Consider the following 14,259-nt stretch of genomic DNA (forward strand, 5'->3'; position numbering starts at 1 on the left):
CATCCCCCATCTTGGGATCCAGGGGCATTAATTCACCTGGCCCACTGACTGCTTTCACTTCAGCTTCGTAAGAGCTCAAACCACTGGCCACGACTTCTCTGCATAAAGTCCATCCTTAAGCCCCAGCAGGATGAACTTGTTGCAAGTCTTGGGTACTTACACTAGTTAATTGTTGCACCAGGGGGTATGTCAGAGCCCAGGAGGGACATGGGCCTAGCCAGGACTCCCCAGCAATTTCATGGCTGCTCCATGTTTGGACCTCACATTTCAAATGCTCCAGACCAACTGACTGCCCTAGAGGTCCCTTGTCCCCATGATCTTCCATTTATTAAAGCCTCATGTCCCACTTGAATGCGGCTACCTCTGGGGCTGTGCAAGGCAGGAGCAATGTTACGGGAGAGCAGCCAGGGCCAGAAGGGTAGTGTTGTGTTGGAGCCACGCTGGGGCGCCATCACTTCAAGGGTAATTCCTGCCTCTGTCAGAAACGGGGGGAGGGGGCTGATCTGGGAACAGAGGGTCGGTTGGAGCTTTGGGCTGGTCTATGCTGGGGGGGATCGATCCAAGATACGTGCCTAGCTGAAGTCTAAGTATCTTGGATCGAATTACCTGGTGTCCAGACGGCGCAGGATCGATGGCCCCCAACTCCGCCACCAACTGCGCTACCGCTGCTCGCTCTGGTGGAGTTCCGGAGTTGACGGCGAGCGTGTTCGGGGATCGATATATCGTGTCTTAACGAGACATGATATATTGATCCCGGATAAATCGATTGCTACCCGCTGATACGGCGGGTAGTGAAGACGTACCCTTTGTGTCCCTTGCTGCTCTCTGACTGAAGGCCTGAAAGACTGGGGGGTGCGGGGGGAGAATTGATTATTTTCCTTGTTACTCTAGACATCACTCTCCCTCTGTCCTTTCCCTGGTGAGGTCGGTCACTGCTGGCCTGCTGATACAGCTGGGCCATTACGCAGAGACTGAGTCAGCCAGGGCCCCCAGCAAGGCAGTGGAGACTCTGGCAGAACAGGAACTGGTACCCAAGGTCTAGGCTAGTGCCCTAATCACTGGGCAATTCTAACTAGCCTGTCCTGGGCAGAGCAGGCAGCTTGGTGCTCGAGTGCATGCTCCAAACCCAGCTGCTCTGGGCTCTTCAACCAACTGGTTCCCCAAGCACTTTCTGGAGGCTTCCTAAATTCCAGTGGCTGCAGTATGCTTTGGCCACCACAGGCCTCCACTCCACTGCCTCAGCAAGCAGGATCTAGTGCTGCCTGTAGCTCCTGGCCACTGGCCCCAGCTCCTCTGCTGGGGATAAATTCAGGGCAAAGGTCTCTGAGGGAGGCTGGCGGGGAGGCAGGAGGGATTCCCAGGAGGAGCCACCAGCCAGGTGTGTCAGCAAAAGCAGGGTGGTCCTGCAGCCTGGCTGCTGCTTGGGAAGCTGGGGTTGGAGGGGGCAAGAGCATGTGCTTTTCTGCTGCAGCGCTATAGGCAGCACCCCCTGAGCTCAGTCAGCAGCCAGACTCCTGTGAGGGCAGTTTCTGGACCTGGCTTGTGCTTCCGAACTAGAGGCTGGCAGGACTGGGCTGGGGATTGGCAGGAATCTGGCACCGAAGAGGCTAAACTGTAACATGGGCCAGGGCCCAGGTACTCTGTAAACCAGCTCCTGCCCTGGATGGGAACAGCTTTGCCCTGCGTGATGCTAGGCTAAAGCCCTACCTGGATGCTGGCCAGTGTCACCACAGTGAGGCCAGGGCCATGACCGTAAGCACTGATCAGTAAAGGAGCTGGGCTCAGAGACCCAGCCAGGGCCACCTTGGGTATTTTCCAGCATAGCCCTAGGGAACAACTCACAAGCTGCACCCCACTAATGAGACCTGACCCACAGGGTGGGGATGAACCTACAGCAGAAGAGAGAGCGCCAACAGGAGGGTGGGGGAGATCCCTCTCCTGCGTCAGGAAGAAAGAAGTTGGTGCTTCTACATAGCCAGCTCTGTTATGGGATGTGGTGCTCCTACACTCCGCAATACTCCAGGCGGGGCCAGCTGCCTCAAGGGAGCAGCTGATGAGCAATTCAACAATGTTAGTTCTGTACTGTGTGAATACAGTCCCTCTTTTCCTCCAGCTCCTGCTCCTTACATTTAACAAAGTACTTCAACCACACTTTCCACCTTCATCTGATACAGGGTAAGGGTGGTCAGAATGTACCTCACACATGTACTGGAGCTTGTGGGTCATTCCACTCTTTAGCTGAGTTAGGTTGCCTTTTCCACTTCACTGCAAAGGCACATCCAGACATGCTACCTAGAGCAACTCCCCTGCCCATTGTCAAAGTCAGATTCAGGACTCACAATTTGTCAGACCACTCTGTTTATTAGCAAAAGCGCTCTGCTAATACACCCAGAAAATGTGAGAGCCATACAAGGCTCAAACTACCTTATTTATACAGATAAAAGGGCGTGAGATTAACAAGATTACAAAGGGAGCAGAACTGATAAATTTACCTGGAGCTAGACACATATCTCATGTCCTTATTAACTCTCACCAATCTCCTGTTAATGTCCCACCATCAGCTTAAGTGGACCCATTGTCCAATACCTTAATGTTCCTCTTCCTGACAACTTTATTTCAACATTCCTCATTCCTGCTTAAAGGAACATACAGCATTTCTTTAATTCATTCTATTTCTACAATATAATTCATTCTACTTTCACAATCCTTCCTTTTGGTCAAGCTACATGATGACCAACAATTACTGGGTTCCACATATCAACCGTTCTTTGTCTTTTTGTTCATCAGCGATATTTAGAATCATCATATTAGCACTCTGGTTTGGGGCAGCTACCTGCGTGGCATGTCTTACACAATTTTGGATACAACAGGAGATTAACTGAAAACATACAAAAATCATTAGGATTCCAAACAGGATAGTCTAGGCTCCCTGAAACAACCAGCCTCCTGTGCCAGAGAAATTGAACAGGTTACTTAGCCACTTCCATAAAGAACTTGGCTCTTCATGGGGAAGATATGCGATCTGTTCTAAGTGGCTAGGGCGATCTATTACCTCATTGGCGTTGTCAGGTATATACACACAACATTCTTTTCCAATGAGAGCACAGGTCCCTCCATTGGCCGTCAGCACTATGTCGAATGCCTGACGGTTTTGGAGGGCCATCTGTCGGATCGCCCCTGTTTCTTTGGCCAGGGCTCTTAAACTTTCTCTGGTTTCATTTGCCATAATTTCAACTACTGCTTGTAACCTCAGGAGCCTTTTTGCATGGTGTATTACTCCCCCAAATGTGATAAAGGAACTGCCAATAGCCTCTTCCCAGGTTAAGAGGCTTATGTTATTTACATACCATTGTGCATCTGATAAATCCCTTCTTTTCCGCCTGAAATTACGGAGGCGTTCTTGTGGGAAGGACTCTAGCACTCGGAATTGTGGGACGAGCTGGGCAGGATAACAAATACCTGACCAGTTAGTTGGTAACACGGTATAAGCTTTGGTCCCACAAACCCAATGATGCCCTATCACGGCCGGAAAGTGTTGGTTGCACCCATTTGCCATGTAGGTGCCTGCAAAGGAGGAATAATATCTCCCAAAGGGCACATAGTAATTCTCCTTATGAGGAGTGGTGTTATTTGCATGGCATTGAAAGACTGTATTGTTCTCACTACGGTTACTGTATGGGGAACATGAGATTGATTTCTCTGTTTGATCCCAGGTTGAGAAAAAGTCATATTTCCATACCCAGCCCACCACTCTTCAGTTTTGTTCGAATAATCCCATACACAAGTGGCCACAATATGCTGAAGGCAACTGCTCCTTCCCAGATCCAGCCCTGTCCCATTACACACCCAACACCAATGAACTTTTCCCTCCACCACACTTATCCATTTAGATACATTTATTCCCACCGCTTCCCAAGTGTCATTGCTGTTCCATGTTTTGTTAAACGGACGAGGTCCTCCAGTGAGGTCTGGGGAATTGAGTGGGATTGTCAGGACAGGAACACCAGCTTGAGAGTGGGCTCGGATGTGGCTGCAGACCCAGCAATTAGAGATATTAAGGGTCTGAGCGATCCACACTTGCTGCTGGATAAAAGAATTGTCATTGTGGACTCTCCAGACCTTAAGACACCAGCAGCTGAAGAACAGGCACCACCAGAGCCGCATGTTGGAGGCAAGGCCCTTCTGGTTCTGACAACCTCAACTGAAGGAACCACAGTCACGGTTTTACGTCCACCAGGCAGCAGGTGCCAGGTTCGCTACTGCTCCTTCTCGGGCCTTGCTTTAGGTCGTCGTCTGCTTCTGGGAACCCTTACGAGAGCGTAGATAGTAAGGTATTGCAGGCTGTTCCTCTATGTCTTCTTCTGGAGTCAAAATTGACCCTGCGTGGTCCTGAGGTGATGATTGGTTCGCTGGGGGTGGTGCCTTTTTACATTGCGAAGCATGTATCCATGCTGCGATGCCAGATAGTTTAACAGCCGTCTGGGTAGTAAACAGTACCTGATGAGGACCCTTCCACCGGGGCTCCAAGGCGTGTTTTCAATGGCCGTGTCGTACGTAGACCCAGTCACCTGACTCGAGGTCGTGGCAAGCGTCAGAAGTGGGTTCCGTCGGCCAGGCGGCTCAAACCTGTGAATGGAAGTGACTTACGGCTTGCATTAGTCCCTTGCAATATTGAAGGAGTGTACTGTGAGTCAAGTTCAAGTCTGGGACTGGAGTAATGGTAGCCATAGCTCGCATAGGGCGTTCCATAACAATTTCAAAGGGACTCAATTTATGCCTTTGGCATGGAGTGGATCGCATTTCCATAAGGGCCAGTGGTAGGGCTGCTGGCCAGCTTAACCCTGTAGAGTCACAAATTTTAGCAAGCTTATTCTTAAGTACACCATTTCGCCTTTCCACAGCACCTGCGCTCTGTGGGTGGTAGGGACAGTGCAGCAGGTGTGTGATATGTAACACACGATCCAGGTGTTGAACAAGTTGTCCGGTAAAATGTGTACCCCGATCACTGGACAGAGTGGCAGGAATTCCCTTGGCAGGCATAATGATTTAACAAACATTTAGCAACAGACCGTGAGTCAGCCTTGCGACAAGGAAAGGCTTCAATCCAACCAGAAAATAAACATACCGTAACCAAAATAAATTCCTATCGTTGACACTTAGGCATTTGTACAAAATCAAGTTGCCAATGCAAGAATGGTGCCTGGGGCAGGCCCCGGAACCCCTGAGCCACTTTTACAGGTTTACCAATATTGTGGCTTTGGCAAGTGGTACAGGCAGCACAGTGGTGGGCTGCAAAAGAGCTGAAATGGTGGGGCCACCATCCTGCCTTAGTTAGAGCAGAGATCATCCCCCTCCTTTCCAGCATGTGAAACACCGTGTAGCAGGGCAGCCAGAGACGGGTAGAGTGAAAAGGGGGCCACGAAGGCACCAGTAGGTGAATGCTAAAGGGAATCAGGATGTAGAGCGCAACCTTGGGCAACCCAGGAGTCTTTTTCGGCTTCTGGGGCAGTCTTGGAGCAGGGTGAGGTCAGTGAGGGACGGTGGTGGTATAGAAACAGAAAGGGAACCTAGAAACGCATCTGGGGAAGGTTCTATGGCAGCAGCATGTTTAGCAGAGGCGTCAGCAAATGCGTTACCCTTAGCAACATCAGTATCCGCCATCGAGTGGCCAGGGCGCTTAACAATAGCTAGGGCAGACGGAAGTAAAACTGCATACAGGAGAGCAGCGATGTAGGGGCCATTTTTGATAGGGGTACTGGGGGAGGAAAGGAAACCCCGAGCTTGCCAGAGGGTGCCAAAGTAATGTATGTGAAAGTGAAATGAATTATATTAAAGAAATACAATGAATTAAAGAATGTTGTATGTACCTTTAAGTAGAAATGAGAAATGCTGCGATCCAGGTGTCAGGAAAGCAGACATTAACTGTTAATCAATTGCTCCATTTAAGGGCGATTGGTGAAGCATTAGCCTTAGATCAATAAGAGTTAATAAGGAAGCAAGATATGCATATTGTACCCAGGCAAATTTTACAATTTTGCTCTCTTTGTCCCTTTGTTTAGTTCGCGCCCTTTTATCTGTATAAATAAGACTGTTTGGGTCTTGCATGGGGGTCACATTATCTGAATGTATTAGCAGAACGCTGTGCTAATAAAACAGAGTGGTCTGACAAACTATGAGTCCTGAGTCTAACTTTGACAATTTGGAGGTCCCACTGAGATGGCAACCGTCTTCACTGGGGCCATATGATTCCTGACCGTTTTTGTAGGACGACCGTGGCAGCCGGCACCTGGGCATTTGGCCCGAGCGGTCCTCCGCTGGAACGGAAAGGTGCATGATCACAGTGAAGTCTATGCCATTGAAGCTGTTGGTTCCCATTCTGTTCTGGTAGGGATCCCGGGATCTGACATCAGGAATCTGGTCAGGTAATTATTTCTGTGTTTTGTCCGGACTGAGGACTGTCCTGTCTCTGTGTCTATCCATCCTCCTGTGGAGTGTTTGAGTCTGGGTGCTGTCTCTGTCCGGGGATCGGTCGACCAAGGGTTTCCTGTCCCCACGGTATGAGTGAGCGAAATCTGCACAATCGCAGCTGCACCGCACCTTGGGTAAAACCCTTGGTGTGAAAGCAAGGGCGATTGAGGCAGTAGCCTGTGGGCTCCTTTTGTGTGTTGCACCGGGCATCGCTCTGACAAACCCGAATTTCCTTCTTGTATGATTGGTGTGTGTAAAGTCCTCCTGTATGGGTAACCAGACGTCTAAGTTGGGACAGTTCCCTAAAGGAACGCCGGCTCTGCATTTTCTGTATTTTAGGAAGGGTCCGGACTCCTGTAAATTTCTGGAAAAATGGTCTAGGCTAACTCAGGGGAATCCCAAAACTCAGTGACCACTGTTGAGATCTTGGAACAAAGACTGAGTGGTCGTCTTAAAAGACAAACTCGCCCAACCTAAAACTAAATTGGAAAAGGAGAGGTTAATTGTTTCATGCAGTGGTGGGAAGAGGCAAATCCTAGGTGGACAAAATCAAAACTCGCCTCTCTCAAATATTCAAATAATAAGTTAAAAGCTTTATTAAAAGCCTCCTCTCCCACCACCAGACCGAGAGCTCCTCTTTACCCCGTTCTCCGAAAGAAAAAAACAACAACCGCGGATCAATCCCAACCCCCTTCATACTCCCCTCTCATTGTAAAAAGGATAAAACGCCCCTTGTTCTGTTCCCCTTCGTTGTCTGCTTCAGAAACTGATTCTTTAGTGTTCCATTACCAATTCAGCAAGGAGGATGGGCTCCTCAATTAGCCCCCACCCTTCCTGGTCCCTTTCCTTAAACATTTCTTTCAAAATTGTGAAATGACCACAATATCATTCACACAAAAAACCAAAAACGGTTCATTGGAAAAAGCAGGATCGGGCCCAGACAAGCAGGCAAGCAACAGATAAAGAAACTGAAAAACAGGTTGGAAGCCCTAAGGGCATAGTGTCAGGAATAAGTGCAAGTATGAACCCCTGGAACAATACTTAAAATGGTGAAATCTGAGTTGATAATGGTGTCATTTTGGAAGATTAACAAGTGATTTAAGGAAAGAGAGTGAAAAGTTAACTCTACAGAGGCTGGAGAGAATTAAACAGTTAAACTTTGTGAAAATGTTAAAAGGACCTTGTTAAAAAAATTCTTGGTTTCTTTGCAGCCATTCTAAAGGGAAAATGGTAGGGTTACCATACGTCCGGTTTTTCCCGGACATGTCCAGCCTTTCGGCAATCAAACCCCCGTCCGGGGGGAATTGCCAAAAAGCCGAACATGTCCGGGAAAATGCCGGCCGGGCACTTCCCCTCCCGCGGCGGCTCTGTTCCTCCCCGGACTCTTCGGCTCTGTTTAAGAGCCGAGCTGCCCGAGCGCTATGGGCTTCAGGCAGCCCCCTTGCCTCCGGACCCCAGCCGCCGGCCGGGCACTTCCCCTCCCGGGCTCCGGCGGCGCAGGGTCCGGAGGCATGGGGGCTGCCCAAAGCCGGTAGTGCTCGGGCAGCTCGGCTCTTAAACAGAGCCGAAGAGTCAGGGGAGGAGCAGAGCCTCCGGCTGCGGCGGCTCTGCTCCTCCCCTGACTCTTCGGCTCTGTTTAAGAGCCGAGCGCTATGGGCTTTGGGCAGCCCCCATACCTCCGGACCCTGCGCCGCCGGAGCCCAGGAGGGGAAGTGCCTGGTCGGGGGCGCAGGGTCCGGAGGCATAGGGGCTGCCCGAAGCCCGAGCGCTACCGGCTTCACGGTTTGCTGGGCAGCCTCCAGACCCTGCACCCCCGGCTGGGCGCTTCCCCTCCCGGGCTCCAGCTGTGATGGGGAAGCGCCGGCCGGGGGCGCAGGGTCTGGGGGCTGCCCGGCAAACCGTGAAGCTGGTAGCACTCGGGCAGCCCTTTCCGCGTGGCTGGGAGTGGGAGGGAGGAGGGGGCGGAGTTAGGGTGGAGTTGGGGCGGGAAGGGGCGGAGTTGCGGCGGGGCTGGGGTGGGGAAATGGGCGGGTCCAGGGCCCGTGGAGGGTCCTCTTTTTTTATTTGCTAAATATGGTAACCCTAAAAATGGGCCCTTTTCCGGGAATGTCTGTAAATAATCCAGGTAAAGAGACTATCTAATTAAAATCATTTGACTATGAACAATTTAGTCTAATTTGCTAAAAGAACATAAGGGGGGAGGGTTCTATTGGAACTTAACTGCCCCAAATGTATAAAGGGAATGTAATCTATGTACAGCTATGTAAAAACAGAGCAGTATAAAAGGGATGTTAAGGAAAAGAAAATGTGTATGTATCTGTCTATCAAATAAATAAAGTGGAAATATGTGAGGTTTGTAAACTCCTGTTTTGTAGGTTTAAGATAAATTTGTTTTGTTTTGTTTATAATGCCACTAAAAATCCATTTGACTCTTTAATTCAAAGTTGCAAAACTGACAGACCTTTTTGCCAGACACAGATACTCAGTGTTGGTTGGCTTTGAGATTTGGTATTTAACCCTTAAGGGGTAACTTGATTCTTTACAAAATTTAAATGTTTTTAAATAAAGACCAAGTCATGACTGCAGCAGGGCAGTCAAAATCAGAAGAATAGGGAGAGATTCTTTTTGTTTGTTTGTTTAGTTTGTTTTTGTAACAAAATAGCAAATGAGAGCTGTAGTAAAAGAATAAAGACAGTGCCCCTCTGAAGCAACAGCAGGGGTGAGGTGCACAAAACAAAAAGAAGCAATGTTAGAAACACTGAGCCTTAAAATGGCTCTGTGTAATCAGACTGTCACTTTGATAAGGGTACATAAAACTCTGTAAGAACAAAAGAAACAGTTACACCTTATGTAAAAACTAATATGGCTAATGTTTTAAAAGTTAAAGTATAGAAGGAATGTGCAGACGTGTGCAGTGTATATTATAGAGGGGGTAAAAGAAATGCAAACGAAACATGCTACTTAATTAAAATCCTATTAGGGCTCCAAAGGAGCCACAATAGATTGTGTTTTCTTTTTCAGGTCTCTGTGTGTTTTGGAAGCAAGAGTTAAAAGTAATCAAAACTCTGGTAAAAGTTAATTGTGTTCCTTTTAAGACAGAGGCCTTGGCTACACTGGTGCTGTACAGCGCTGCAACTTGCTGCACTCAGGGGTGTGAAAACGCCCCCCCCCCCCCCCGCCCCGAGCGCAGCGAGTACAGCGCTGTAAAGCGCCAGTGTAATCAGAGCCTGCAGCGCTGCACGCTATTCCCCTCGGAGAGGTGGAGTACATACAGCGCTGAGAGAGAGCTCTCACAGCACTGGCGGCGCGACTACACTCGCGCTTCACAGCGCTGGGAAGTCCCAAGTGTAGCCAAGGCCAGAGTCTCTGAGCTCTGCTGATGGCTTTGAATCCAAAAGCCAAGCCTGTGTTGATGAAAATTACCTAACTGGTAAAGGAAGGAGAAAACTGCCAGCACAAAGAAACTGCAAATAAAGGACATACCTCATCAGCAAACAAATTGTCTAAATAAAAGGCATGGTATAACAAGATACCTTTAGTTAAAATAAATGTAATGTTAATAAGTACCCCTGTAACAATGTATAGTGTGTATGATTTTTGGAAAAATCCTTTATTGTAATGATGCTTTTGAGCTATTACACTGCTCTACAGCCAAAATGCTTCTGAAATAAATGTAGTCAAACTTTACTAATTCTGGGTCACTGAGAACGAAAATGATGCTTAAAATTGTTGATTGGCTCTAGTTTTCAAGATATGCTATTGGGTCATTATATACGACCCTTGACTTGGGAATGGCGGAGGATAAGTGAGTTATAAAGGGAAGGGAAGGGATCTCAATTTAAACCAGAAATGACTAAAATACATCTTTGACTGGATCTATGAATAAATCTATGACTGGGTTTGGACAGTACTTGCTTTTTAGGCAAAACAATGAATGATGCAATCTGAAGCTGGTATTGCGTCATACATGATATGAATTGCATCATGTTATTCCTAGAAGTCATGGATGATGCAATCATAACGAAGCTTACATCGCTCTGCTGAACAAACTGCCCTATATCAACTCTAGAAATCATACAGTGTCGTGCTCTCTTATTTGTCAGTGTTTGATTTTGCAAAGGGACACATTTCTGTTTAGCCAAAGTGAGCAGAGATGCCTCGTACTTGTGTGAACAGTGCAGATAACTTCTGCTATGTTTGTGGTGAAGTGACTTTTGCATCACAAAAGCGCAGTATAACCACTATGGTTAAGAAAGCCTATCACCTTTATTTTGGCTGCAAAATTGGAGATCAGGACAAGAGGTGGGCCCAACACATATGCTGCAACATTTGTGCAACAAATCTTCACCAGTGGTTGAACAGGAAAAGGAAATCTATGCCTTTTGCAGTGCCAGTGATTTGGAGAGAGCCAACAGATCATACCAGCAGTCGTTACTTCTGCATGGTGCCTCCAGTTGGGAAAGGTGTGTCAAAGAAGAAAAAGTGGACTGTGCATTATCCAAACATTCCATCAGCCATACGCCCAGTACCCCACGGAGAAGGACTGCCGGTTCCTGATGCACCAGAATCATTCTCACTTGAGTCAGACAAGGAAGAGGAAGAGGATGAAACTTCTGGTCCTGAACCATCAATGTCACAGGACCCACAGTTTCTCCCATCCTCCTCCTCTAAACCACACCTCATAACACAAAGTGAACTGAATCACCTTGTCAGGGATTTGGAACTACCCAAGAGTAAGGCAGAGCTGTTGGGCTCCAGACTACAGCAGTGGAATCTCCTGGCAGGTGATGTTAGGGTTTCCATGTTCCGTGACCGTCAAAAGGATCTTGTCCCATTCTTCTTCATGGAAGGTGATCTTGTAGCCTGCAACAACATCGATGGTGTGATGGCAGCCCTCAACATCGTTCACGATCCAGATGAGTGGAGACTGTTCATTGATTCATCGAAGACGAGTCTTAAAGCTGTTTTACTGCATAATGGCAATGTTTTGCCATCCATTCCAGTTGGTCATGCAGTCCATATGAAGGAAACCTAGGACAACAAGAAACAACTTTTGAAGTGCATAAACTATGACCAACATCAGTGGCAGATTTGTGGCGATTTGAAGGTTGTTGCTCTCTTGCTTGGTCTGCAGACTGGATACACAAAGTACTGCTGTTTTCTCTGCGAATGGGATAGTCGTGCAAGAGATTCCCACTACATCAAGAAAGATTGGCCACTCCTACTGTCATTGGAGCCTGGGAGGAAAAGTGTTCAGCATCCACCACTTGTTGAATCAAGGAAGATTTTGTTACCACCCTTACACATCAAGCTGGGTCTGATGGAGAACTTTGTCAAGACCATTGACAAAACACAAGCAGCTTTCAAGTACCTCCGTGGAAAATTTCCAGGGTTAAGTGAAGCTAAGATAAAGGAAGGTGTCTTTGTTGGTCCTCAGATTCGTGAACTTTCTTCGAGATGATGCATTTGACCCTGCACTGCATGGCAAGGAAAAGACGGCATGGAAAGCCTTCCAGTTAGTGTCAATAAATTTTCTCGGAAACAACAAGGCAGACAACTACAGGTTGTTGGTGGAAAACCTCCTCAAGGCATACAAAAGCCTTGGTTGCAACATGTCACTAAAGATACATTTTTTGCACTCTCATCTAGATTTTTTTCCGCCGAACTGCGGAGCAGTGAGCGACGAGCACGGCGAGCGATTTCACCAGGACATTGCAACAATGGAGAAATGCTATCAGGGCAAATGGAGCCCATCAATGCTTGCAGACTGTTGCTGGATAGTGACAAGAGATGCTCCATTTAATGAATACAAGAGACAAGCCAAGAAGCACCGAGTAGACACTGAATAGGAATAAACTATTTACAGAATAGTTTTTTGCCTTTTGTTTTATAATAAATTTTATTTATGTAACCCTTTTGCTGATTTTTAAAGTGTTACATAAACAGGACAGGTGAAATATTATCATGTAAAGCAACCATAAACACATGAAAAGACTTAGGTTTACAATTTATGATTAAAACTCTACTATCTACACAATATACATAGACATAAAATGTAAAAACTTAAATATCTTAGAAACAGTAGCCAATCAATTGTTTTAATTGTCATATTTGAATTCAGCACATCAAAATACATAATAAATAGCACATTTTATCTCTGAAGCAGACGACTTCTCAAAAATTGTAGACCAGTGTTACCTGTGAACAAACTTAAAGCTTAACACAGCTGGAAAGACATTGTAAACTTGGTCTGCTGTAGAGGAAAAACTGAGGTACACCACCTCATGGATTTAATGACTGAACAGTAAAATAATTTCCCCATAACCCTTAAAAGATAGAAGCCATTAAAACCTGGCCTGCCTATAAAACAAAAACACAGGAAAATATGGAGATAATTCCTCTTGTTTTGCCTGAAATCAGCAAGGGTATTTATAAAAGAAAGGAATATTTTAAGCAATAATAAATGCCACCCCAAAAGGGGTAGAAAAATATTATTTTTGTCTTTCAGAAAAAGCTAATATCAGCTACAGGACAACCTAATACAGAAACAAACAAAAAGTCTCAGCTTACTGTAAACATTGATTTAGCTGAGTTCTCTCTCAATCTTGGCATTGAATGGCAGAAAGTTACCAATCATCTGTTAAAAGGCAATGTGGGAAACCGAACCATTCATATTATACACACAAATGGGGCCATGTTAAGAATTGCCACTGCAGAAAGACATAACAGCTTACCATTGGTATAACATATTTTCTGAATGGTCTCCCACAACTACTGGCATACTAATGTTACTAACCCTAATTGGTTTTGGTTTTAAATTGTATGTGTTTAATTGTAATGTTTGAAATGTGTTGTTGCATAAGACAAATGTATGCAAAGCTAGAGCCACAGGCCCAAATCACCTCCCAGTATTTTCTATTATGTGGACTAAATAAGAAGTGACACTGGCGATTAATAATCTTAGTGTCAAAAGGGGGATATGTAGGAGCTGGATTTTATAATATACTATGAGAATTAATGTATGATTTGATTTCATCCTGTCAGCCACCCCTTTTGAATAGCAGAAAGGAATGACAGACCAGAACAATCCTTATGACTGATTATGGTCACCCTTTTGTTTTAGAATAAGTTATAATGTCTACTATGGTTTCCTATATGTATTACAAAGTAGGCACTCTAGTTATATATACATTTCTTTGTTTTAAGGTTTAGTAAGTAAGAAACAGGATTCTCTATTGTGTCTATGTTAAGTAGATTAGAGGAATATTGAAGGCCTGGGTCTCAATGTAAATTGTCTTGGTTATTGATTGTAAAACTTAGCAAGGTTTAATTTGCAATGTCTTTTTACTCGATATAAAATACTACTGTTTGTATTCTCAATCTGTGTGAATAAGGAATGTATGCATCAGGAAAAGATAAGGTGTGAAGACCATTGTTATAGCCAGAATCAAAGAAGAAGAAGTAAAGAGACTTAAAGGACATCAAAGAATCATCAGGTACTGCTTACTATCCAGATGGCTGTTAAATCTTGCATGGGGGCTCACATTATCTGAATGTATTAGCAGAGCGCTGTGCTAATAAAACAGAGTGGTCTGACAAACTATGAGTCCTGAGTCTAACTTTGACATGTACAACCCCAAAAGTGTAGCGGGAGTCAGTGTAAATGGTGGCGGAGCGTTCCTCCGCCAAAAAGCAGGCGTGAGGGCAACTAATTCGGCGACTTGCGCTGAGTTCACAGAAGGTAAAGGATTTCTATGGTTTCAGAGAATGACACCACAGTGTATCCTGCAA

This window comes from Chrysemys picta, chromosome 15 (genome assembly GCF_011386835.1).
Source record: "Chrysemys picta bellii isolate R12L10 chromosome 15, ASM1138683v2, whole genome shotgun sequence".
NCBI classification, from domain to species: domain Eukaryota; kingdom Metazoa; phylum Chordata; order Testudines; family Emydidae; genus Chrysemys; species Chrysemys picta.